The sequence below is a fragment of the Psittacula echo genome (genome assembly GCF_963264785.1).
Source record: "Psittacula echo genome assembly, chromosome: 21".
NCBI lineage: Eukaryota > Metazoa > Chordata > Aves > Psittaciformes > Psittacidae > Psittacula > Psittacula echo.
The window spans coordinates 6,392,626-6,408,377 of record NC_137757.1 but is presented as its reverse complement, the minus strand read 5'-3'; the positions used below and the strand labels follow the sequence as shown (position 1 = coordinate 6,408,377).

Sequence of the window (15,752 nt, the reverse complement as noted above, 5' to 3'; positions counted from 1 at the left end):
CATTTTTTAAATATGCACCTTATCAGACACACCCCGCCCCCCCCCAAGCCTGCTGGAGCCGCCCCAGACGTGTGCTGTAATAATGTAGTTATTTAACTTGCTGGGTACAATGTATGTGAATACTGTAAATAGAGCTCGGCCAGACACGGGGGACGCGGCCTGGCCCGGCCCTGCGTGGGGCAGGGGGGCTTGGGGTGCGCAGCTCAGGCAGGAAGGCTCAGCCCGGCCCGGGGAGAGGGGGGGGTGTTCCCCATGCCCACGTCCCCACGCATGCCCCCGGAGCACCCGCACCGGGCCCGGCCGGCGCCGCGCTGCTCTCCGTGCCGTTGTGACAGTGTTATGCATCCAGACAACCTCTGCGAACAATAAAGTGGACAACTGCCCTCGCCTTGCCTCGCTGTGTCCTCGGGGGTGGGACCGCGCTGCCGGCGGCCGGCGGGCCGGGCTCAGGGTGGGGCCGGTTAACACCCGGCAGGGACCGGCCTCCCTGCGCCCCCCACGGCGGGGCAGCACCCGGGAGCCGGACGGGGCGGAGAAAGAGGAGCGGCCTCCACTCCTAGCACCGCTACCACCAACGCCGCCATTTTCCACCTCAGCGGAAGCCGCACCCTCCGCGTGGCGTGAGGGGCGGAGTGGGCAGTGACGTGCCCCTCTCGCGCTGTGCCCGCTGGGAGTTGTAGTTCAGCCTGCACGGCCAGGCAGCAGCCGCTAAGCGGACATTGGACTACAGCTCCCGGCAGCCCCGAGAGAGGGGTGCGGGCGGGCGCGAAGCGGAAGTGCGTGAGGAGGAGGTGGTAGGCGCCTGGCTGCTGAGGAGGCCGCGGGCGGAGTGGGGCCTGGTGAGTACGGGTAGGCCCAGTTCGTTTCGTCCCGTTCCTCCTCCAGCGCCGCCGGGCTCTTCTCCTCCCTTTCCCTTCTCCCGCCTCGCACCAAGCGCCCTCCGCGGCCGCGCCTCACAGCCTGGCCGCGCGTTGGCCCCCGCCCCGTCCCCTCCCGGGCCTCAGCGCTCCCCACCCTGCTCTCCCGTCCCCTGGCGGCCGCCATGTGCCGGGCGCGGCCCCGCGTGTCCCCCGCCTCCCCCTGGCGAGGCTCGATCGGGGCGCTCCCGGCGCCGCCCTCGGCTTAGCCTTGTGGCCGGGCCAGGCCTCACACCGCGGCCTGTCCCGGGGATTCACACCCCCCCCCCCCCCTCACGGCCCAGCCCGTTCCCGCTCTCCGCCCGGGCCTCTGCACCCGTTCCTGGAGGGTCTTCGTTCGCTTCGGGCCGTCCACAGGGGTTTCCTCGCGTCGCGGGGTCAGGGCTGTGTCCGCTGCCGGCGTCCTCCCTGAGCCCCGGCGGTGTGTGGTTCTCGCAGGGCGCACGCACCGCCGCTCAGCATCGTGCGCTGCTCGGTGCAGCGAGACGGGTTCATCCACTCGCGTTTCCCACTCTGCATCTTGTGTGGAAGTGGAGTTGGGCAGAACTTCGGGGGAGGCGGTGGAATGGGCTTTGCAGTGGCACAGAAGCATGCGTGAGCCCTGAATCCTTTTCACCGGGCTCATGAGGGTTTGTTTCCTTCACTCTTGCTGTTTAGGGGAGATGAATGCGTATGAAGTCTCTATAAGTATAATCCGAAGTCTCCCCGAGTTAATGATCACTGTATTTGCCTCCGGAGTTACTTTCTGAGTGCATTTATGTGCCAGAAGGTGATGCGATAAGTTTGGATTAAGCCGCGTAGCAGCTTTGGGAGGCGCAGCTTAACTTCTGTTTCGTGTGTGTGTGAGTGAATGAGTGAGGATGCCCTAGACGTGGAGTGGGTGGTGGTGTGTGTGCAACAGCGTTTCCTTGGGACTAGGCAGAGGTGGGATACTCATTTCTTAAGTATACCGTAATGTGGCAGATGCTGTGGCATAAGAACAGATTTGTTCATTGAAGTAATCTGTAAAACCGTTTGGAAAACCTTAGAAGCTGTCTTGCAGCTGATGGGCAGATGGAGAGGAGCCTTTATCTGCTCTTTCTGCAGCATTGGCAGCACAGAGCTCCTGTAAGAGGCTGCAGGGTCACATCAGCAAATGGACGTTTTCAGGATGCTCTTTCCTAAGAGCTCAGACAATTAAATCATCCAGTTACTCTCTGCAAAGGGCTCTTGCAGTATTCCTTCCCGCTAGGAGCGCAGGCAGGTGGTTATGTCAGTGGTTGTGGCATGGCCAATGTGATGGTTTGGGTGTGTTTTTAATGTGCCTTTTGTGTGGCCGCTGCCCTGGAGTGCTGTGGCTGAAGAGGACATCTGTTCCTTGGGTTTCTATTGCATAACCTGCATTCATTTGAAAAGAGAAGTTCCAAAGCTGAGCCTCTCAGGTTGCCTTTAAGGGTGCGTGTTGTAGAGACAGGGAACAAAAGAGTGTTTAAGCACAACAGTGCTTTCTCCTGGAGCATTTGACTGTTCATCCTCTTGCTCTGGCACTTTGTAGGTGCTCAGCACATGGCTGACCTTGTGACAGAATCGAAGAGCAGATAAGAGGATGAACAGATGCAGTTACTGCAGAGAGCTGTCTAAAATGCATGGATTTGTGATTTGGCATCCTCTGTAGAGCCTGGGACCTTATGATTATGTCTGCATTCTGTTTAGATCCTGCTGTATGGTTTTGTTTTATATCCTCAGCACTATGAATGACTTGTTCATATTTTAACAGGCACAGACAGGGGCACACATGGCACGTTAGTTTGAAACCTTTCAAACTTGGTTAAGCCTGAGGATGCTTTTCATTGTGAAACCCTGGTGTTCCCTTTGTAGTTGTGTGGGAGTTGTAGTTGCAGGGAGCTGTAAACAGCTCCCTAAAAGAACGGTGCAGTTTTGCCAGAAACTTGATTATTCGTATTTTTTTAGCTCTCTGGCCTTTGTCTTTGCAAAATGACAATTTGCCATGGCAGAACTTAATAGTTTAAGCAGCTCCATAGCTGTTGAACTTTTTTCCATATCTGGAAAAGTTTACAGTATACTGAGCTGGATGTGCCAGTACAGTAACGTGGGGTTCAGGTTGTATGGTTTCCTCTGAATTTCAATGGTACAGGGAGTTCTTCTGTGTGGCAGGATTCCTGCTGTATATTTAGCCATATAGTTTAGGCCACAGGCATTGAGAAGGGGCAAAAACTGTTCTGGTTCCCTGGGGAGCTTAGGCAAGGTAATCCTGCAAGGCTGTGTGAACAGCTAAGGGTAGGCACCAAGGTCTAACCTTGTGCATAACAGCTCTTATTTGTGCTTTGAGTTGACCCCTGTTCCTGGCCTGATAGACTCTGGTTCAGCATTCACTGCCTGGCAAGCCTGGGAGCATGGCTTAAAATGGCTTTGTGGGTTTCTGTAATGGGTCCCAAGATGAGGAGAAGGTGTTAGATTCAGCACAAGAACTCGTCTCGTCTGTTCCTGCTGGCGTCAGAGTGATGCCTGGGAACAAGTAGGTGCCATTTTGTTTCTGGATGACAGGCTGCTTTGTGGATCTGGAGTCTCTCTCGCCATAAAGGAAAATATCCTTCCCCTCTTCCCAGTGAAATAAGAGTATTGGCAGGGGCTAAACAGTGGAGGTAGTCACTGCTATTAAGTTTGAGAAAGTGAAGAGGTCCTGCTTAATTTAGCTTTATCATGTCACAGCTATGAATAGTAAAATCATGGGATTCCATTTCATGCCAGCTGGGAATGGTGTTTGCGCTGTTGCACTCCATGGTAACCGGAAGCTCTGGTGTCCATTAAAAGAAGGACTCATGCTGGCACCCAGAGGTGACACCCAGCCCTGCTGCAGGAGCCCTGGGGCCTGGCGGGGGGTGCTGGTGGTGAGTGTGCCCTTTCCTAAAGAAGTTTTCAGTCAGTGTCCTTTTTTCCTATCCCATATGCAAATACTTTGTACATCTCTCCTCTGACCTCTGTTGCAGGAGAGCAAGGCCTCTTTGCACAGCCCTGCTCGCAGCTACTACTCCTTTAATACAAGAGCAAGCAGACTGCTCATAATTTCATCTCCAAATTTGTCACCCAGCCATTTTTAGCCTGCCATGATTTACAGTGTGAAGTGGCTGTACAAACCCCCCAAAAGTCTCTGCTGTAACACCAGGGTTTGCACAGTCCTCCCCGCTGCTGCCTGCGTTTCACTTTTACCTTTGCTTGAGTGAAAGGAAGAAGGGAAAGCTTGGCAAGGAACCCCAGGGGTTTCTCTGCTCTGAGAGCACAAAAGGTGATGGCTTGCAGGTGTGGGGGGTGTTGAGCTGAAATCCTGTTTTCAGGGGAATTAGAGTCTATTAATGATGTTAAGTTCATAGAAGGCTGCACACATGGTAATATCTTGTGGGCACTGTGTACCTGATTATTTCAGGCCCTGTAGTATCTGTGTAGACTATCACAGTTAATTGCTCCTATAGGGCTGTGGATGAGGTTGGTTTCCTGAGCTGAGGATCTGTGCATGCACTATCTGATTAGATTAAGTAATTTTGTCAGCCTTATTTTACTGGGAAGTGATGCTGGGATGAATGGCTAAAACCAGAATGCTTCCCTATGCTTGTAAAATGGGAGGATTTGCCAGTGTCTTGGTTGTCCTAATTTGTTTTTCTCTTTTTTTACTTAGGTGAGAGTTCAGTCGCTTCTAATAAAGCAGATTGAGAAACATCATTGATGGGAGACTTATCCAAGGTATGTAAAGACAGCACAGAGAACTGTTTGAATAAGATTTTTCCGTACATACAGGATTTCCATGGGCAAGCACTTACCTCTGTTTCATAGCCCAGCAGAGTGCAGGGGTAGCCTGTTCTGATGGCTTGTGCTTACAGTAACTCTGTGATTTTTAAGTATTTTAAAGAGCTTAATGTTATACCAAGTTATGGAAAAAAATTTCCTTATTTTCCTCTGAGGTAACAAGATTCAAGTTAAGGTAGAGAGAAATCAAGCACTGTCGAGAATAAACATGGGAATGATTTTACTTTTTGCAGCTTATAAATGCAAGTTGCTGGAGTTTGTCTTTTCATAGGTTAAATGTGTGAGGAGCAGTAATTCTTTAGGACAGATTCAGTTTTGGCTGCAACTTCACTGTGTATTTCAGAAGACATTCCAAAGAGCCCCAGCTTCAGTTGTTTTTTACATTATTTCCATGTTTCTGGAAGTGCATCATGGGCACTGTAACAAGGGAGATGTTGGTGTGCAGAGCCTGCTGGGTTCTTCGGAGAAAGATCTGATTTTTCTTCTCGTCTCTTCCCAGGTTGGATAGGTTTGGAAGCAAAAACCTGATGAAATAGGTTTTTCTTTTTTTTTCTCTTGTTATTGTGGATGTTTTTCTTCTGTGTTTAACAGAAGATTCAAGTGCCCAACTTGTAACAAAACCATCCAGGTTTCTAAGCAGCTTTTTTTATATTTGTATTCTCTGAGCTCCCTGTCACTAAACTGAATGCCAACACAGGACATTTTAAGCTCAAAGATATAGAAAATACTTTTTTATCAAGTAACTAGGACCAGAATTCAAGTAATCAGTGGGTGTTTAGAGCTGGCCAGATTCTTTGGGAAGGATTGTTGAGCACTGCATTCTGTACAATCAGTCCTTTTGGGAAGATCCTGTAGCTAGTCTTCCAACCCTTCTATAGAACCTGCTTCTAATCAGAACCCAGCACTGGAGCTCAATGTTAAACTTCTTTAGGGATTAGTTTAATTGTTTGAAGGAAAATAATCTTAATTTTAAAAGCATACAGACTAGAGAGAAGTTGGAACTGCTGTTGACAAATTAGTGCTTCTCTTGCTGTGGCAGATTAATCAGAACGTTGTTTCCCCACAGCATGTTTGGCATGTGTTAAAATAGAACACACTGGTTTGGGTTTATTTAATTGTTTCTTTGGTTTTAGCAGTGTTGTCCAGGAAAAGTTTTGTTGAGGAGGCTGGTAGGTGTAGTTGTAGGCTTTAGTGGAACTTGTGTCCTTAATCTCCTGAAAACATACATTGGATATTTGATCTAGAAAGGGGAATTGTTCTGCTTTTTGTTACCCGAAGGAAATTTGAACTGCTTGATGTAGAAATAGCATTTTAATTTGTAAGCCAATGGGCTGGCAATGGGAGCTATGCAGGTGGCTCTTTTCCTCTGAAGTGCTCTGTTGCTATCAAGACCATTCACGTTTGATCTTGCACCACAAAATAGCTTGAAAAGGAAGAATTCAGTAGAAAGTGAGAGGATTAGACTTTGATTTCTAAACTAGCAAAGCCACCATGTGCTTTTTGTACTCTGTACGTTACTGCTGGCGCTCCCAGTGTGCTCTGACATGCAGATAGCAGCAACTTTTTTCCACTTCAAGTAAGTTCACAGCAAAACCTCGTGCAGCTGCAGTCCAAAGCTTGTTGGGAAATAGATTCTACATAGCTGTCATGCATGGCAAGGTTCATTTGTCATGCTTCTGGGCTGCTCTTTTAGAGCAGGAGCTTTAGTTCACTGCAGTGTATCAGTGGTTGTCAAACTTCACGGATGTAGGAATACCCTTTTCAACTTGGAAGCTAATGTAGGAATTTGGTTATTTGATTTGCTTTTTGATAAAGCTGATAGGTCTGGGACCTGCAAGGAGAGAGCAGATGTCGTGTGCCTTTGTGCTCACCATGGGTGGGTTGGAGCGAGGCAGGTTTTGGGGGTTGCTCTGCATGAGCAGCCTCAACAGGTGCAAGTGCTGTTTGGGCTGCAATTCCTTCCAGGGAATTAATGTGTGCTATGAGAAATATCCTTCTGCAGGAGGAAAAAGAACAGCTCTTCTATTCTTTGCCAGATCCATGTCTAGAAAACAAAGCTCGCTCTGATTTGACACTGGTGTCCGGCTGCTCTTGCTAAATGCATTATTAAGCCCAAGTGCAAGAGGAAGTGCTATGTTAGCCCAAATTTATTGCATGTATTCTTTACATGGGCCCAGTAGCTCACATTTGGCTTTTTTAACCATTTTTGCCATATTGGTGGTGGTTGATGTTCATGTAGCAGTTTGGTACTGGGCACAGTGCAATTCCTGTGCTGTAGGGAGTTACTCAAACAGGATCGTGCTGAAATTAGTTTCAGAAGATGCTGACAGTTAGTTACTCTTGTGTTTTATTTGGCACGTTTTAGTTCCTATAGTTTGTTATTGTATCTTAACTAGTATACTACTAGATAATATTACAGGTGTCACCTCCTCTACTGCTCTGGGAGGCAGGAGAATTAAAATGCACAAAAGCAGTGACTTTTACAGGGTTGTGAGTTACAAGATCACATACAGGACTGGGTTTTGAATTGCTTGATCAGATTTCCTGCCTCTGCTAGGCCTGGATTTAGGCGATTTCTACTGTTTAAGTTTATAAATAGCTAATTTCTTACTTTCAGTGCTTTCTAAAAGAACATAGTGCTGACACTTCTGTTTGTGCCAGCATTTTGCAGTATCTTTGATATCTTTGTGAAGTGTGAATTGAGATGTAGGGTCAATCAGCAATAAATAATGTTTATCTTCTGAGGTTTTAAGTTGTAAAGAGGCAGTTTCTTGGATAGGACAAAGGCTGCCACTGTTTAATTTGATGTAAGCCTTTTAGGTATCTTATCCAAGCATTAAAAGTCTTGTTTTGTGGGCAGTAAACAGTTTCTACTATGTATTTCTGTGACTTTTTTCTAAGCGTACTTTTGTAGTGGTTGCTGCTGCCTCATTACGCAGCATAAGATGTTCTGTGGGATTTTTTTCCCCTTCTTTAGAATGAAATAATCTTGGTTTGGTTTTGGAGCTCAGGATTAGGAAGTGTAAGGCCAGCTGAAGGAGAATTAATGGTTTTGTTCCCTGATAATGAAAGCTGTCAGGAGCAAATACTGCAGCACTTGGGCTGCTTCTCCCAAACGGCATGCTTGCGTGGGTGAACACTAAATGGGTGCCAAGGTGCCCAGGCAGGAATGTTTTCTCTACTGAGGTGCTGTCTTGTTTGCTTTGAGTCTTACAGCAAAACAAACCATAGCAGTTTCATTAAATGCTGGCCAGAAAGAAACAAGATCATTGTTGTTTTCCTACCGCAATTACAGAGCTTTCTACAGATGCTTTTACAAAAACAGTTAATATTTGCAAGTGACTGGTTTGTAAACACTCTGATAAAGTGAAACCACTGTAATAAGTTTCACAGCGCTGAGCACACTTCTGAGGGATGTACATAGACCATTCAGCTTGTTTCCAAACATTCCTAGTGTTTATGCTCAGGGTATTATAGGCAGATAAGAAGTCAAATCAACTGCTGCTTCTGGTAGGGACATCTCTGCTGTGTTTATCTCTAAGCTGGCAAGTTGTGGCACTATGTGGTGTAGCAGTCCTCGATGACGTGCTGGAGATGGAGTGATTTCAGCTGTAACGTTCTGTGAGATGGCTTTTCTGTACATGGCTGTGGTGGTTCTGTTCTGCTTTAACGTCTGTGAGAGGTCTGAAATAATGATGAGTACTGCTTGAAAGACTTCAAGAAAAGGAGTGGAAGATGGAAAGAGACAGTCACAAAGTAACAGAGGCCAGCTGGAAACAGGAAACGAATTCCTGGAAAAAGGCATTGTGAAAACTAGAAATGTTCTGCATTTGACCCAAGTCTTGGCATATAGAAATGTTCTTTACAGTGTTCTGGAATAAGAAACTCCTGGACTATGATTTCTGCTTCAGCAGAGAACGTTGAGCACGTTTCCTGCTTTTCTTTCCATATCTGCAAGAAAGGTTAGCTCTTCTTGCTTGTTGTCTGTTGTCTTGGTTCATTATTTTTTTGTAGTGGTGATCTAAACATGGGAACAGAATTGTTCTACAAAAGAGAATTCAGCTGTTTGTCTGGATGCCACCTGTGTGCAGCAGGAATGTTGGTGCTTGGGGAATAGGCCAAAAACCCCAGACAAACACCAAGTGTTTTACCCCAAAGCGGGGCGTGATGGTTCTGGCAGTTATGTTTTCCTGGTAGGCCTTGTGAAAGGCTGAATGTCAAAGGTCTTGGTAAAGTAAAAGACAGGATTTCTCTCTTCCGTGGAGGTTTAGATGGATGGATGTGACAACAGCAAAATCAAGTCTGTGATGTGGTGTTCTTTATTTGGCTATTTCCGAAGACTGGTAAGCATGATTTAGAACACACTAAACATCTTGGGTGAGAATAGGATGTAATCACCATTCCAGAGAAAGTCTAATCTTCAGGTAGCCTTGAAACCTTTTTTCAGTGAAGTAAATGAAGAAATCAATAGCTTTAAAGAAGTTTATTTTATGGTTGAACCAGAGTAAATTACATTCTTGCTCTTAGAGCAGAGGTTTCATAACATGAAGTGGTTTATGAGTGTTTACTGTTGTTTTCTCTTTTAAAACATACACCCCTCTCACAGTGCGTGGAAGGACACTGAAATGTAATTGTAGACTTGTCAAAACAGTTCCCAGTGGACTGGTGGCACCCCTGGAAGATGGAGTTATGCTGCTGCATGAATTTATCAGGAAAACAATTTTTCCTCTTGGCTTGTGGATTCTCTTTACAATAGGGGAAAATCTGTAGTCCCAAATCTAGTAAGACTGTATAAATGAGCTGAGAGAAGTTAACTTCCATACGGGTGTACTGATGTAATGACAGCAATTAATATGTATGTAACAGGAGAGGGGATGGGAGCAGGGGAGGAGGAGGAGGAAGGAATAAGTAGATCTAAAATTGTGGAAGCTTAAATAACCATTTAAAAAACTCTGTTCTTCATAAACGCACATGAATATTCATGGTGAAGTGGGTGATGAACCTTTGCAATGTATGTGCTCTTTTGAAGTACTTCAGCTCCGATGGACATTTTGGGTACAACACTGGATGACAACTTAGGGAAGCTTGACTCCTGTTGATCAGGGGTGGCAGCAGGTACAGCATTGTATGTACAAAGATGTTTCAATGCATTTTCTTCTCATTTCAGGTTTGCTTCCTGATTTCATAACTGACAGAGTTGAGACGGTGAAACCTGACTGTTTCAGGGTGCAAGGTGTGAACCTGCTCAAGCAGGTAGGGACACAACAGAAAATAACACCTTCAAAAGTGCTAAAACTGCCTGGTTTGGGATTTGGGATATGCCTTCTTATATCCCTTCTATCCTGGCCATACAGCAAGTTGACCTGTATTAGCTGAATTCTTTTCTCATTGTTAATGTTGCTGTGCAAAAAGGACTTCAACAGGTTCTGAAAAGGAAACTCATCCTCACATCTTAGAATGTTTTTGGCTTCTCTTTCCAAATAGCTGGTAAATATAAGGGTAAAATAAATCAATTTTGTGAAATAATGTGGGATTCCTGGAAGAAGTGATCATAAAAATTCTCCATAACTATTCTGAATAATGAATTTCTGAAGCTGTGGTAGCTGTGGAAGTGTCCAGCCGTAAGAGACTCTTGGCAGTGACTTCATTGCTGTCGAGCAGAGTTGAGCTGTTCTTTTGAGTTCCATTGGGAGATTTCAAACAGGTAAAACATTAACTTTCCTGGCAGTGTTTCATGAGAAAAGTTTGTCCTCTGGGCAAAGTCCCTTCTGGTGGCTTCCTAGGAGCATTTGCTCTCCTACCGTTTTCACCTTTGAGTGGTGTGGTGGATTGCCATGAGGATTTAGAAGCAGAGAAGGCAAACTCTGCTGCTTGAAATTGCCTCCGAATTTTGGGAAACGCTTCTTGTGAGGGGCTTCCAGGCTGCTGGTTCTCCATCTCACACACCCCACACCCCCCCCCCTTATTTGTCAGCAGGGCTTGTATGAATGGGGTCACAGGATTAACCTGGATTAAGAGTATTCTTGTAAAACAGAACATTAGTAACTTCCATCATGGCATGGAGTAAGTTTAGGTTGTAGATGAGTAATTCATTGTATTGGCAAGTTGGGAACTTTCTACATGGGCCTTGTTGCTAAGGTAGTAATTAGTCAAACTACACATTGACAGAAATATCCTGAGAGACATCTATGTTAATTTTCATTCTAGTTCTTTTAAGGAGTGGATCTGCAGAAATCCATCCACAGAAGTTACTGTTAAACATCAAAGAGGGTTGACTTTGGCCTTTGTCTCCAGTTGTTAGATGACTTGTTGCATACAGTTAGCAGTATGGGTCCTGCTTGGGTAAGATCCTTAGAAACCAGGACTTTATTGCTTTTTCTCTGTAGATGTGAAAGATTCACAACAGCTTTGTGATGGCAAAAGTCTTCTAGTTCTTGCGTGGAACTCATTCTCTGCTGTATTGCCACCTCTGTAAGAGTCTTCCTCTCTATGAATGGCACGATTTGTAGCATGGCAAAAAAAGTTCTTTTAAAGCAGCTCAAGAACTTCCAGAATGAAGTAGGTTCTATAAGTGCTGGTAAAACAACATGCAGAACATGCAGAAAAGCTTGTGTTGCCTGCTTTACCTCACAAGAAAGAGGTTTGAAGAGTTTGTATGCCTTTGGGATCAGGGTGGGAAATCTTTGATGCCAGAAAGGGAATAGCAGCAATGTGGCAACGTTCTCCTGTGAGAAGTCAAATTCACTTCAGTTACTGATTGTTATCAAAGACTTCCACAGCTCAAGCAAATCCTCTGCCTTTACTTTCCATAATCTGTGGAAAAAGGACTCAAAACAGTTGAATCATAGAATAGTTAGGGTTGGAAAGGACCTTAAGATCATCTAGAGGTGTTTGCCAGTTTGAGTCTTGCTGTTCAGTGCACTGGCAATGCACTTTGAGCAGACTAACCAACTGGTTGTTAGATTGACTCTTTGCTCCACTGACCAGCTTCAGTGATTTCAGATCTGGCTTGTAGTAAATGCAACTGCTTTTAAATCTGTGTCATAGGAGTACATTTAGCAAACTAATTTGGAATACAAATTGTTTCTTCAGACTTGGTGTGTGTTGAATTACGAGGTATGTTACACAGTCTAGTTTTATGGCAGATAAACAAGCTGTCAAGTGTCTGGTTTCCAGTAGGGTAGTGCTTTACCAGCACTTTTAAACTCGACACACTTAGGATCAGTGCTGGTATTTTGGGATGTGAAGCTGCACTGCTTGGGAAGATCTACTGGACAGCTTGGAAGTGGTGCTTCAGAAAAGACAAACCATAAGAGCCCCCATTCTGAAAACTCCTGGCAGTGTTTCCAAGAGACCTGGATCAGGCAGCAGGGATCCCCAGTGTCCTTTCTAAGGTAGAGATGGAGTCGGTGTCATGGGGAGGTGGTTGTGTAGCTGTAGGCAGGAAGGAAATGCGACTTCTAGCAGAGTAGACTGCTAACCACAAGTCACTGTAGCACTGTGAATGCTTCTGCTGCAGTCCCCGCTCAGGAGCAGACACATTTTACTTTCCAGAGTTTCAAAAAGCAGCATCTTCCCCTGTGAGCTCTGTGGGGCTGGATGCAGTTGTGATCTGGAGGCACAGCATCTTGGTGGCTGGAAGGATCTAAATGGAGAGGTAATCACAGCTGCCATTGCTTTCACAGTTTGCTGCATTTAAAATCAGAGAAATCTTTGGGGTGTTTTATAAGAACAGATTCTTTCAGCACAGTTAGGCTTTTTCTGCTTACCAGCTAAACACATTTTATCCAAGTCAGTCATTAATTCTTAGAACAACTAGATGTGTATCACAGTGCCTTTACAACTGCAGTGTTTGACACAGGGGAGCTGAAACGACTCCAACGTCGAGTTTGTTTAACCTTTTGAGTGCTGACAGAGCATAGCAACTCGGTTTCTATTCTGGTAGGAGTTACCTCAGCTGTTAGGAATGAATCAGCTTTAAAAATATTGACAAAGATAAACCCTTCCATGACAAGAGAGCTTTTGGCACACGTCACACATTCCAAACCCGTGTTTGGCTAGTAAGTGTTGTGGATCAAAGTATAATACAAAGACTTCAACAGCACAAAGCAAGTGATACTTTAAAGTCTTTTTTTGGGCCTTCTCAGGATTTACTGAGAGTTGTTGCCACTTTTGCACTGCTCAGTCAGCTCTAAGAATGTGATTTTTCTTGCAAAAATGAGTTATTTCAGAAGAGATGCAACAGAGGAGAGCTATGGTGAAAGCTCTGATCATATTAGTCTAGTAAGGTATTTCAAGCAGTACAGAGTTCAGTGTCGATAAAGGTAACTTACAGATGATAATATGCTGAAGTGTAGTTTGTTCTTGAATTCCAAGGTTCTCAGTAGAGAGCTGTCCTGAAGTTACACAGTTTATGGGATATATTTATAATAGCTTTACAGAATATCGTGGTTTTTTTCCCCCTGGTTTTAATGTATCAATAATACTGACTCAGAGAGGCAATTCAGATCCTTTCATCCATTCTTCCCCTGAAAAAGGACCATGCATTTGATTTTCATCCCTGGTGCAATTTATTTTTTCCTAATAGAACAACTATGAGGGCACATATTTTTTCCCCTGCATACTTTCTAGTGTGGAATATATTAAACTACTTCAGTTGGATTGATACAGCACCGTACGGTGAAAGGGAAGAACAGGAACATGTAACATGGTCTTTGTAATAAAAGCCAGCTTCCCGTTTCTGTTCCTGAAAGTGCCCTGGCAGTAGCTGGAATATTTGCTCACCATATATGTAATTTGGCTTTGGAGAGTGACTCAAAGTGAAGATGTTGCAAGTCAGACCCCTGGAACGTGCTTCACATGGGTGCAGCAGCAGCAGAACTCGATGGGTTTCTCTACCTCAATGTCTCTATTTTAATCAGTAGTTGGAAAAAAAAGGATAAAATTGTACTACTATAGTTCCTTTTTTCTTTCTGGATTCATTAGTCACTTCTGCTGCAAAGTTTGTTGATAACCTTTATGCAATGCTGACGTAATGCAAATCTTGTCTTTACAAACCTCTACCTAATCCCAGAGCAATCTCAAGTTTTTTCCCTCTTTTGGAGTGTGGGTGATGAGCATTGCAGAGCGTTTGTTTCACAGATGCTCAGGTTTTGGCAGTTTGCTGTCGAAATGCCTCTTTGTTCATTTCATGATTTGAGATGCTTTTTAGCCATTGAAATAAGTAATTAAGGTAACTTCCAGTGCCTGATCTGTGGACCATCACAGCAACTACAGGTTTGCTGTTGAACATGCACACATAGAAGCAGAAACGTAAATCTACCAGTACACTGATGTTTTTTTCCTCTGCCCAAATTACTTGCAGCTATGCAATATTTTACTGAGTTTGAGGGGGAGAAAGTGTAATTTCTTGTAGAAATTCCTAAGGAATTCCGTTAAATGCTAAATAAATTGTTTCTGATACTGTGAATGAAACTTAGGTATTGTGTAAAGAGAGCAGATTTTCTTATCAGTCTCATCAGCTACCTCTGGAATTGCAAAGATCTTGATACCAACTGCTAATATGGAATACTCGACAATCCAAACACGACTCAAACTACCACTTAGTCCCTTTCCCAACCCACTGCTGAAATGTCCCATTTCTAGGAATGAAAGTAGGAAAGAGTCTGGGAACTTAATCTAAGGAGTAGAGTCCCCTTCCTCCTTGCCAAGTCAGGGCCCAAAGCATTTTCCATTTAAGCTGAAGAATTATACTGGAACCAACGGGGATTCCGAAGCTGGAGCACATTTTGCAGCATGATCAACCTTTAAATTGTAAGGAATTTTGTTTGTGGCTGGATCCAGTGCTGAAGTAGGTCAGCTATTAACTACAGCTGAGAAGCACTGTAATGGCTGGGTGGAAGAGGCACTACAGCTCTCCCAGCCCATCTCCAGCATCCTGAGTTTGCTTCCACAGCCACTGCTGGTTAGAGAGGTTGCAGAAGGAGGTTGCTGGTAGCAGGAAGGGGAAGGCTTGTGAAGGTCCCTGTCAGAAGCTGCAGAACTGTGTTATGAATTTGATTTTTTTGAGTGCTGACAGGAAAATCTGACTGAAAGAATAAAGCAGCTTGGATTTCATCAATATTTGTACCAGCCTTCAGATGTAAACCCTGTGACACACACAACCCCCTCTTAATAGTCCTCAATATTTTTCTTTCCCTGGAGGTAAGATAATGAAAATCCATTAGAAGTCTTGCTTGTTGATACAGAGTCGATGTTTACAAGCAAACACATCAGGTGGGGTGTAACTGAAACAATTACATAGTCAAACTATTCCCTGAAACACCTTTTAAAGGGTTTCTTTACCTGGACATGTGCCTGAATTCATAATTATAGCTATTCAGAGTCATTTAATGCTACAGCATAATCTCTTCAGTGTCTGTGAATACTTGGAAGGACCTCTGAATTATTTTGGCTGCAACAGAACTCCTCCCTGGATGATAAACGCTGGTAACTGATCATAGCAACCCCATAAACTCCACAAGCAGACAGGACACGTACGGCCAGGGTTTAACCTGGGTGTTCAGTGCGAGGCAGACCTGTGCAAACAGGGTTATATTCCTGAATCTTGGATTATCATTTGTGTTCATGATTCCCTCTGAAAACTTAGAGAAGACTTTGGGGTTGAGTTTTTAGTTTTTTGACGGTAAGCCTTTGGGTTTCCTCACTGTTCTTTAAACCAGCTTTGCTCTATTGACAGTGATGTGACTGAAATGAAATGGGTTGTCTGTCTAAAGGTGTTCCTGCTTGAGTGAGCAGTGTAGCCTCTGCCTGTTCCTGGGCTTTGCTCTAACTTGCTGCTTTCAACTCTAGCACTCGTATTTGTAATTACTCTGAGGTGAAAGCCTATTATCTTTTTACAGATTTCCTCCTGAAGTATACCTCCTATTCTGAGCCCAACACCATTCATCTGTTATTTAGGCAGCTGCTTCCAACATTCGCATTTCCAGTCTTACTCAGCTTCATGTCACTCTGGAGTTGGTCAGGCTGCCAATGTCC

At 44.8% G+C, this 15,752-nt stretch overlaps 1 protein-coding gene across 6 annotated transcripts in view; it reads left to right on the top strand.

The window, feature by feature from the left end:
* Positions 1-737: 737 nt before the first annotated feature.
* Positions 738-15,752, top strand: part of THRAP3 (thyroid hormone receptor associated protein 3) — a 31,231-nt gene continuing 16,216 nt past the window's right edge. For 2 of the 6 annotated variants that reach the window (XR_013958300.1, XM_080632602.1), the window contains exons 1-3: positions 738-839; positions 4,588-4,652; positions 9,883-9,968. The gene's annotated coding sequence lies outside the window, so the exon portion shown is untranslated. Of the gene's footprint in view, positions 850-1,516; positions 1,547-3,786; positions 3,806-4,587; positions 4,653-9,882; positions 9,969-15,752 lie in introns of those variants that run through there. The other 4 variants (XM_080632598.1, XM_080632599.1, XM_080632600.1 and 1 more) reach the window with 4 other exon arrangements.